This window comes from Mchenga conophoros, linkage group LG15 (genome assembly GCF_057382185.1).
Source record: "Mchenga conophoros isolate Kocher_MC1m ecotype Shallow Benthic linkage group LG15, M_conophoros_male_GT1.1, whole genome shotgun sequence".
NCBI lineage: Eukaryota > Metazoa > Chordata > Actinopteri > Cichliformes > Cichlidae > Mchenga > Mchenga conophoros.
Genome location: NC_140540.1, coordinates 8,473,525 through 8,485,354, shown reverse-complemented (window position 1 = coordinate 8,485,354; position 11,830 = coordinate 8,473,525).

The following is an 11,830-nucleotide window of genomic DNA, read 5'->3' as shown; positions in this document are numbered from 1 at the left end:
GAGCACTTGTCACATCATCTTCAAGAAGATGTCCCTCTGTCGATGTACCTAAGTTCTGTGGTACAAAAAGCATATAGAGGGATTAAAGATATAATATACTACTTAGCGACAGACTTAGCTCGAAATAATTCCCAAGCGTGTTCCTTAAAAGAGCAGGAAGAGGTGGTGAATGAAAGAAATCCATCCAGATCCAGCTGATAAATGAAGACCAAGAACAGGTTTGACAGCTCTGACTCAATCCTTCCAACAAAGACATGGATGGATGGAGGGAGGCAGAGGGAGAAAGAGAAAGAAAAAAAATGTCACATCACTGGCAATTCCAGGTATATTAGTAGGTCACAGTGAAATATAAACCACACCCAAGTGTTTTTCTTTTTTTATGAACGTGTTTCTATTTGTCTTAATGGCAAACAGTAGCAAAGATCATTTAATCATTAACATTTGATCATTTCTCCGGCAACTTGAGCGAACCACTTGGCATTAATGGCCCATGTCTGAGCTGCACACACCTCACCAGAGAGTTATGAAAACGTTGTGGTCCAGAGGTGGCCAGCTGATGCCTATCCAGCGGTTTTTCTCATGAATCTGGCTCCTAATCCAGCCGCTTGCCAGTCTTGAAATGTCAGATGGTCTAAAGTAAGTGCAGCACACTAAAACGTGCCCCCACGTTCTCCCTTGCAGCCCTATAGCGTCTTATATCTAGCACCACGCTGATTTCCTTTTCTTTTTTTCTTTTTTTTTCTACCTGGACCGAAAAACGCCTGAGGTTTTTCTCATGGGAAAATCTTGGAGAGGTATGTTGCTCCGTGAGCAGGGAGTGAGAGTGGAATCCCGTTTTTCAGGATTTAATCTCACTCCCCACTCATGATCCAATCCCAAAGTCTTCATGACGACTGGCATCGTGTCCGAACACGCCGCAGATGTTAGGAAATTCTCGCTCAGCCGGATTCAGAGGTTTTGGTTGCGCGCAGCACCTTTCCACGACTTCTCGTCTTTTGACTTTTTCTTCTAGCTAAATCCATGACTCACATTTCTCTTTGAAACTCATCCATCTTTTTTTCTGTCTTTTTCCTCAACACAGCAGATTTGGACTCTTCCATACAAAGAAGACACCTACATTAAAGCAATCAAGACAACCCTGATTTCTTTGAATAAAATGCAACATGACAATGCAAAGTGTTTATCATGAAGCCTATAATAGTAAATTATTTACCAGCATTTTTAGCTAAGAAGAAAAATAATTGAATTTAATTGGAATTAGCTGGATAAACAGAAGAAAATGAAAGAATGGGAGTGGAATTAGTAATGGAAAGATCCACTATATCTCCCTGTACATCTGCTGCTACACTATACTTATCAAACTCCCCAGTCAAGTCAAGTAAGTCACATGACTTTCAGTAAGTCGATCACTTCAGGAAGAAACCAGCTTCGACAAGGAAGTAATGTTTCCCACCTATAAAATATATGATAAATGTATATTTGCATGTTTTAAAATGCAGAGAAAGCATGCGAATCTGGATGCGTGCGAATCCTCGTTGTGAAGAATGTAATTCTCGAACAAATAGGAGAAGAAAAAAACCAACAGGTAACACCCAGAGACCCACAATTTGTGCTGTTTTTTTACCCCTGTTTTATTACCATTAGAAAGCACATGAAAAACATTTTATTTGTGACGCACATACATGTGCAGATTCATCAGGGCCCAGGACAAGAAGGAGGCAGCGAGATCGATCCATCTTTATATTAGTGTTTTACTTCATGGGTAGAAGTAAATAATAAATGTGTATTTGTTATTTACTTATGAGAATAAGTAAATAACAAATAGCCTGCAGGCCTTCTGAAGGGAAAAAAAATGAGATGTCACCTTTTGCAAAGCCAAATTATTCATTGGTGCACACTGGACTTTATTCTGAAAGCTGCATTTGCAACTTAAATTATTTAAATCTATTTAAATTAGACCCTGCACATGTGCTACGTTTGAAAATCCAGTTGTTTTTCTTGTATTTTCTTTTCTTTCCTGCACTGCTTATTGTGTATGCACGAGTGCTTGCAATAATCTGATTGGCAGCTGGTCAGTAGCTTGTTTTGCCTATCAAATGCTTTGCCCCCACTCCTGTCTCCATGAGATAAATAATAGGGATTCTGGTGACCCCCTCTGCCCTTTATCTCATGCCACCATGAGGTCAAATGTTCCCATTGACAAACACTGGCTCCTGACGAGGTATCTTAAAAACAGAGGAAAAAGTTGGAAGAATATGACTTTGCATGCCATAGTGTCAATACATTAGATTATAGCCTTTACACCTGTTTAGATATATGGGGGGAAAAGGGGTCTGCTGTGAAATAAGGAAGCTGGGAGTCTGCTCAAAGGCGCTCATGGTGTTTTTTTTCTGTTTACACGCTCCAAAAGTGAAGGAAGTAAGTGTCTGAAGAAACAGAGCTTGAGAGACAAGTTTAAGGAGTCAGGAGAGTGCATTTGTGTGCACTCGAGGGGGCAGGTCACACACACAAATGCACGCACACAGATGAATAGTGTGTGACCTGCCCCGGGCGCACCTGAAACAAACCAGGATGTTTGTGGACTAGATAATATTTTCACTCACATCGGTGTTTTACAGGACAACACTGGTCCCCGAGAGGCAAAGATTGATGTCTAATATGTGTATTTGCGCATTTGTTTATGCTCCAATGCCCATGTGTCTTTGAAATCTCACATCAGACAACATGTGTCATAGCTGTCATAGTTTCACTTTTGCATGTTAAAACAGATTTGTTTTTTTTTAAAAAGGTGAAGAATTTGGTATTAACTGAGAAAAATAAAACCTTTTAATTAGTGTGTCCTAAAGGCTCGAAAGACATGAAAGATTTTTTCATATCAACTTCCTTGTTCCACTTCTCCACATTTCCCAAAAAGAGAAAATGAAACATAACCAGCTAAACAATAAGGAAGATTCCTTGTGTGTGTGTAAAAAAAAGCCACATGTGCTTACACACACACACACACACACACACACACACACACACACACACACACACACACACTAAAAATGCTGAATTACATTTCTTTTTATGTGTCGTTGGTGTGTTTTGTGCATATTCTAACATTGCCTGGATTCTCTGATGCGCGTTATAAAGAAGAATCGAGTCGAACTGTTGGACTCTGGGTTTTTTTTGGTCATGCTTTTAGTTCAGATTTTCAGCATGTGCAGCAAATTGTAAAAGAGGCAAAACACACTCAAATCCCCAGCCTACTTACAACCCCCCCCTAAAAAAAAAAAACAGGTGGAAAGGCGAGTAAGTTGAGCGGTCGTGTGTCCGGATGAATCCAAAGACGAGAGGCTGAAAGCAGGGAAAAGAACGGGGAGAAAACTAGTCGGTAAGCAGACTCACTTGGACATGGCACAACCGCCAGGGTCCTCCTTCCGTCACGCACAGACGCAAACAGCAGGAGACCAAACGGTTCTCTCGAGAAGTCAAGTCCGACTGAACGGACAGAAAGAGAGTGGACAAAGAGGAGACAGCAGGAAGTGAGCGAAGAGATGCATGAGCACATAAATAAATGCACACGTGTTTGCAGACTAACGCGCACGATGATGATGCAAGCAAAGCAGTGTTGCCATAGCCACAATTACACATCACATTTGTTTAGATGGTGTTTTCTGGTGTGTTTCAGTTGGGTTTTCTTCATAAATAACATATAAAGGAGCCGTCCTGTAGACGAGGCTCAGCCGACTCCACCGCAGCTTTACTCGTCGCAGGAGAGGGAGGTTTGTAGAGGTTCTATTGATAGTTTGGAAGCTGGGAAGTAGCTGGTGAAATTAAATAAATTTAAATGTTTTCAGGGAAGCAGTTGGATAAATGAGAGGGAAGCTTCTTTATTTTATGGTGTAATCATCTCACAGAGAACTTCACGGGAGGAAGTTCGATACAGGAGGAACAAAAGCAAAATCCAGCTATTTTAGATGTGTCGCATAAAGTGATAGGTGTATCCCTCTTTGCACACACGGACACACACACCTGCAAAAGCAACACACACACACACACACACACAGACACAAACACACACACCCCATGGCACACGCACAGAAGCAAAAGAGGAAATTCTCGGTCAATGAGCTGAACAATACTTGACATATCTTGATATATTTTTACTACACACTTCCCTTCTTTGTGACAACTTCCCCACGGTTTTCACTACCAGGGAGGCTTACTACTGCACATGAATGAAGAAAGATGTACACACACACTCACACATGTGTGCGCGTGGAAGGAGAGAGAAGGAGAAGAGAGTTGTTTTGCAACTAGAAAGAGGAAGGTACATGTGTCCCTCATTCTTTTGTGATGCAACACAAGCACACTCAGTGAGAGCACACACACACACACACACACACACACATAGCCTTTAGTTCTTATCCAGACTTGCATGCAAAATTTTGTAAAGCCAGTCCTATCGCTTGGGAACATTTTCATCACTAAAAACAAAAACCAACATCATAATAAATAACCCAGGCAAGACCGCGCAGCCGGAGGGGGGCAAGACAGAGCATGAAGGCAATAATCCCTCGGTTCACGCTCACATGCGCACACACTGACCCAGCTCAAGGTGTACACTCCCCCGCCCACTCCCTCAGTCCGCAGTGAAATTTGCATTGAAGTTTGCAAGTCAAATCAAATGCATGGGAAAGTAGCAGTGAGTACTTTAGAGAGCAAACTTCCCCAGAATTCCCCCCTTTTTCCTCAGGAGACTCCCAAATTACATCCAAGAAAAAAAGAGGTGAAGTCAGATTAAAGAAAACTGCTAGAAAAGCATGTCATTCTCTGAGTGGCCGGGGGAGAAGACGCACTTGAGCGTGTGTTAAATGGCACAAAACGAGCTGTGTGTTATTTGGAATTGTTCAAGAGCGAAAACACTGTATTGATGGTGAGAATGAACCTCGCTTCATTCAGGGAGATTCTTGAAATTAAATTACTGTCGCTGTCATTTGTTGCACAAGCTGACACACTGTGGATAACTGGAAATGTGTGCTTGAGGGGTCAAGACCTCCGTGTCCTTTTTTTGTTTCTGTACTCTGTTCACTACCAGTATGATGGAGACCCTCATCACCCGCAGAGTGAGGGCTTTTATTGAACCTGATGTTTTCAGTGTGCACATTGGAGTGTGGGAGCTCATAAATAGACTGTGATGCTATTTTTTTTCAAGCAGTTGATTAGGTTGTATTAGTCAGGCTATGCTACTGTGCAAGAGTCTTGAGCCACCTTGCTTTTCTTTATATTTTGCTTCCAAGGAGCCAAAATGATCATTTTACTCTTGCATAGGAGTTTTCCAGAATTTTCTTTGGACACTTGCTGCTTTTTCCCTCATTCTCAGTTCAATCCTTGTACTTGACCATTTTCAGAGGAATGTTTTTTTGTTTGTTGAGCTACTTCACATTGACCTATGAATCATTAAAGCATAATAAAGGCTCCAAGGGATAAATTGCGGTTATGTCTACATGTAACAGACAACTTTGTTACTAGCATCCTGTTGCAAAAACACATCATTTGTTCCCATTTTTCTTTTAATCGGATCTTTGACAAACACCAAAGATTACGCAAACTATCTACAGCAGATGAATGATATGTAAGTCAGGTCTTAAAAAGTATAATGAGAAATGAATCAGGACCTTCTGTGACTGATGACTGTCAAGGGGTCTGATGGAGTGATGAATTTGAGATTATTTTGGTTCAAATTGTCAACAACAAGTGTCTACAGCCATCTGTAAATCATGGTGGAACCTCTGCCATTTTGGGGGCTGCATTGCAGCCAGTGGTGTTGGGGAACTTATCAAAGGTAAAATACAAACATAGGAAAGTACAGTTAGGTTTAGATTCACCATGTAATACCATGTGAACCTGGCTTTATCGTTATTGAAGCAGTGTGTGGGAACATTTTGACAGAGAATGGAACTAAATGCAGCCAACATCCAAAGAAGAGCTTTAAATGTCCTTCAGGAAGCCTGGAGAACTATTCCTGAACACAACTTAAAGAAAGTTCAGGCCGTGTTGAAGAATAAAGCTTTTTATTTCTCTGTCACCATGACATAATCTGTCAACCAATTACAGCAAATGTGCAATCTTGTGGGACTTTTGTGTAATCTTTTACAATCAGTGTCGAACACACACTATTATAGTACATTGTGCTATTGAAACTGATGTTATGCCACACCAAAAAAAGAAGAAGAAAAAAAAGGTACTTTATTTTCTTTTGTCGTCTAAACCCGAGGCCTTGTTGACTGCAGAAATTACCTATGGAGTACACAGTTGTATTGGCAGGATGGTTAAGCATTTTGGTTATTTTGATCAGAAACAATAACACACTTGTCACTAAGACGGCACGTACATGATCGTTATTTACAAGTTAAATATTTACATTTAAGAGATAAGCGGGACATTTTTGAGCCACTAAAAGACTTTAGCATGTAAAGGTGGCATCTAGTGGAGTCTAAATAATATTGACAGATGTATGTGATGACATCTAATGCAAATGTTAGTGATATTTGATTATTTAACTGTTTTTACATTATGTACAGCAAAGTATTTCAGCTTCATTTGCCGTTTGTTTTTTTTTTTCTTTTAGTTTCACTTTGAGCCATTTTCTGGATAAGTGGCATAAAGACTGCCCAGACAAGATATGCAGCATTACAGTTAGTTCCCCCTTAAAATGAAACATGCCTGCACTTTTTTTTTCACACTGAAGATTGAAGATTTCAGGTAAAGTGTTTAAACGGTATTTGTTTACATGCTTCAATACATTTAAAGAAAAGTGTGACAAACACATGCATTTTTCTACATATCAGGTTATCTTATCTCTTTAGCAACTGTTTGGGTAACATACTGAAAATGGATGTCTGGTATGTCCTCAGTCAGCGTCAGTACAGGAGCAAACAAACAAAAAACTAACTGCATCAAATCATTTACATTGTAAAATTTTGCTTTTGATGGGTTTATGGGGACAGCGCCAATTCTCTCTGATTAGGGTGTTTATATAAGAGATTATATTTAAACTTTTAAACCGATTATGAACAGAAAAAAACTCTTTGTAAACTCACTCACAGGTTGCAGCAAGATTGTCGAAAGTAATGGCAATTTTACACGTATAGCACCTTTATGTGCCTAGCATAGAGATATAAACGGATATAAACATAGAAACCTTTGTAGGTTTAAAAGGCTTTAGGACTTGGACAGATATTGAGTGCAGGCCTGTGTAAATAAAGAGGTTAGAGAACACCTTCAGCTAAACCTAGAAATAGGAATGCGATTGCAGATGATGACAGAGCAACAGCTTCCCCGTGCTTAAAAGTGAAGCCGACGTGATCGTCCTGAAATCTGCAATTCCCTAAGTGGCCACTAGAGGCTGCTTCCAGAAGTGAGTAAATCCTCATGACATGTTAAAATGCTCAACTTTAGCTGTGAAGTTGAGATGTTTACAGCAGTGTACAGAAATATGTTTTGCTCTCTAAAGATAATTTTGCCCTTTGTAAAAACTGAGCTTAAAGTTGGAGCAAGTGGGGCATGCCCATTTTGATTGTACCCATACAGGCAGCTAAATTTGGCTAGGCTTCACCTGTTGAGTCACTGATCTGGACTTCTCCACTGTCCATTGTCCAGCACCTCGGTGGTGCTGATGCACTGAAATCATATGATAAATAACACAACTTGCTGGATGCACAGATGACTAAATAAGCTATAGTTTTAGCTTCTTAATAATTAGTTTATAGCTGCAACTTGCTAACCAAGCTTGCTAGCATTAGCTGGTAAGTAATAAGTCATCTCTCTCCCAAAAAACAGCATTTTAGCAGCCAGATGCTGATGTGAAGGGCTCACATAGCAGCGGGTGATTTATTTTGGCACGTCTGTAGTTCATAGTGTGTATATCACAATCAAGCTGACCTTTAATGAACTGCTGAGTCATGGCATTGTAGTGTGACATCACACCCCGTCTGATTAGAAAATAACGGCACACAAACAACGCTGTGGCTGATTGGGAGAAGGGAAGAAGAATCTAACGGATCAGAAGGAAGATCACGTTAATGTGGATTTGCGAGGTATTAAAAAATGTTTCAGGGTTAAAGATAATGAGGAAACATCATTCAGAAAATTGTTCTAAACTTGTATTTTCCGCAAGAAACACACACATACAACAAAACAACAACAACAACAAAAAGAAAAGAAAAGTTGACTTGAGATTCTGGGGTGTGTTAGAAGGTTTGAAAACCTTTTACCCAATCGCACTACAGAACTTGACCGTGCAAACCCAAAACAAACATTACACTTCCCCCAAAAACTAGACAAAATAAACACGGCCATGCATGGCTTAATCCACAACTAGACACCTTGTTTACAGGAGCAACAATATCACTGAGCCTGTGTAATTGTGACTTTGATAGCAATATGATTTGACTAATGATGCAGATCTGGAAGAACAGGCCGAGCAGGCTGAGCTGTACCTGCAATAACAAGAGGAGGCATGAGTCAGAGGAAGCTGCACGTCTTCCCCCAGCAGGCCACGGGAGGTGGATGCAGTAAAGAAAGGGGAAAAAAATCGCAATGATTTCGAGGGCTGTTAACAACACTTGAGTATAAATAGCGCCATAAAAACTTGTTGACTAAATATTTGAGCGTTTCCATGATGGTTGGTGAGGTTTTTTGTTGTTGTTTTTTTTCTTTTTGAACTTTACAACCAGAAGATGGAAATGAATTGGGCCAGAAAAAAAGGTAAAGGTCCAAGGTCAATAGCAGGTTATAGAGGTGAACATCATACATGTCAACCAGCCAGGAAACCATACGCAGCCCACTTATACACAAAAACACTTTCACTGCGCTCACTCGTCAGGTTTTCTGTGAGCAGGTCCCTCATAGTGCATATCGGGCTGCAGGCTCCTTGCGTGCCAATCCTCTGCTGAGACCTGCGTTAAATTGTCTCAGAACAAAAACAACCAAATTACATTAACATGTACCGCTTAGTCTTCATTTGTTAAAAGCTTTTCATCCGCCCACACGTTCTTACACATATTTGCAGTATGCAAATGTTTAAAAAGAAAATGAAAAAGAAAGAGGCCAACAAATCCAACTCCTGAAACACACACATACTAAATAATAATAATAATAATAATAATTATAATGCTGAGCTCACTGTCCAACATGCAAACACACACAACATGAGAGGGTGAAATGTGGCAGGTGTGTTCCCACTGCGCCTACGGGTTGGGTATTATTTCATCAGATACACATATCTCCACACACACACACACACACACACACACACACACACACAAAGAAAGAGCGAGGGCACAGTCAGAGGTGCCAACAAGTTTGGCTCCTGGTTATTGATCATGTACTTATTTGTTTGCAGTGTGTTTTTTGGGGCCTGTGTGGGGGCGGCTCATGTGAGAGACGTAAATACTGCACCAAAAAAGAAGAAAAATTAACCCTTTACTCATTCCACTACACAGTGTGTTTCATGGAAATCACCCACTGCACTGAGGTGCAGTTTAAGGACAGATGAAGTAGAGTGTAAAGCCCCGAAAACATCGAGATTGAAGCAGATTTTAGCTATGACCTCAATGTGATAACTGTTTTCTTTCAAATCATTGCAAGCAGATAAAGTGCATCGGTAGGTTTACATTCAGGTCTCACTGATTCACGCCCCGCGTATTATTTCATGCACATTTCACCAAAGTGGAGCCCCCTTTGCAGCCACATTGTAGGGGTGCAGCGATCCGTTTATGGCATGCTCACAATGTGATTTAAACGAGAGAGGATGAGACAGACGTGCAAAGATATCTGATAGAAAGCGCGAGTGATAAAGTTCGAAAGGTTTCATTCGCGATAAAGCAAAGAAGGGGCGCGATAGGCTGAGCTGCTGAAGTGACAACTGGGTTGGTCTTTTGTGAAGTTCTTCAGAGCTCTGAGGAGTGAGAGTGAGCACATACAGTAGTGTACAGTATGCTTATTATGCTTCTGGTGTGTTTACGCAAACTGAGAACAGAGCAATGTAAAGGGTATGCTGACCTTTCAACTGCCTTTACGGCGTGGCTTGAGGCAAAACGGAAGAATGAATGTGTCCTCTTTTGTCTTTCCGAGTAAATTTAAAAAGACAGTCACCCCCCACCCCAACAACTCATGTTGGGGTGGGGGGTGACTAGAGGAGTTCCTCTTTTCATAAAAGTGTATATAGACTCATTTGGTCTGTATGATGATAAATATAGTACGTGAGTGAGTGTGACAGTGGGTCAGAGTGAAAGAGTGAGAGATGCTTCTTTTTCTTTTTTACAAGTATGTGCTTCTCTCTGCTGCAGGTGGGCAAAAACCTACAAATAAGAATACAGATGCAAAGGTTGGAAAAGATCACATGAACCTGACACATGAAGTCTAGTTAAAGAAAGAAACAAGGGACGAGGCAGAGAAACGTGGCAAAAAGAGCTTACGGTATAAAAAAAGGGTACTGACTAACAACAGGAGATTAACCCTTTCAGCAGCAGTCAGACACAAAGTGAGACAAGCGCTGAATCCGAACACCGGGTTTCATTTTTCACTTTCAGTACACACATCCTTCACTCTTTATCTTACAGCCGGGAGGCCAAGCAGGAGCTGACTTTACGTTTTTTAGCTCAGTTTTTGCCCCCTTTTTTTTTTTTTTTTTTTGAAAAATGAAGGTGTATCCCATTTAAAGCAGCGATCACGCTTTTGCCAGCTTTGCATTTGGAGGTAGATGGTTATCAGCTCGATGAGGTAATGGAGGGGATGTTTTTACACAAGGAGGGGTAGAATTTAAGGGGCAAAGAGGGTCACTGTTTGCAGTGTCAATATTTACAGTGACAAACACAGAGGAGGAGCACTGACTATGGCAAACTGTCTCTGTGTGTGTGTGTGTTTGTGTGTGAGAGAGAGAAAGAGAGGGAAACACTCAGAGGGAAATACCAGCATGAATGGGTGCCTGATGTCATGCTCTAGTGAGCAGATCATGTCAGAAACACAGCCTCTATCAGCATGTCACCCAGGCCCGGGCCACTCTGGAGTGTGGCGTTGGATAAAGATAAAGTTTAGAGAAGTGAGCCAGGACGGTGTAGTGTGACTGGCACTGGCTGACCAGTGGACTCTGTGTGTGCGCTTGTTTTGCTTTGCAAATTTCAGATATGCAAATAAGGAGAACACAGGTCGCCTGTAGCACCTCTCTGCTGCTCATTACTCTTGGTACATTTCCGTCCTTTCCCCTGTTGTTCCAGCCCATATTTACAGCACTCTCTTTACTCTTCCATTTTGAATACTAAACCCCCCGCATTCATTTTCTTAAGGCTTGTTCTCCCTCCTCACACTTTGCATAGCTCACGTCCTCCCAGCTCCCGCTCCCTTGTTTTTCTATTGTGCGAAATTCACAAGAAAATATGCTCAATTATGCAGTAAACACACCACGATATCGCAATTTGGCAATTTTAAAAGTCTAGATTCTTTCATCTTCTGTCTTTGCCCTGCAACTGCAATAAACACGACTCCATGCTGCTTGATTCTGCCCCATCTTTCTTCTTCTATTTATTTATGCTTTACATAAGAGCTCATAACCCCGAGCCATACCTACATCCCATAAATCATCATGTTGGTTGCCTGGTTAACAACTGTAGTCATACTGTAAACAAAACAGCAGACAAAGGTGCCCTCGTGTCATTGAAGACTAATGGCATGGCATCAAAGCCAGTGAAATTGATTTGTCACCACCTAGTGGTCAATTGTACTTATTACAGCTGCTAAAACTCCCATTTAGTCCTCCCGTTTTCTTTCTTTTTAGAGCACAAAT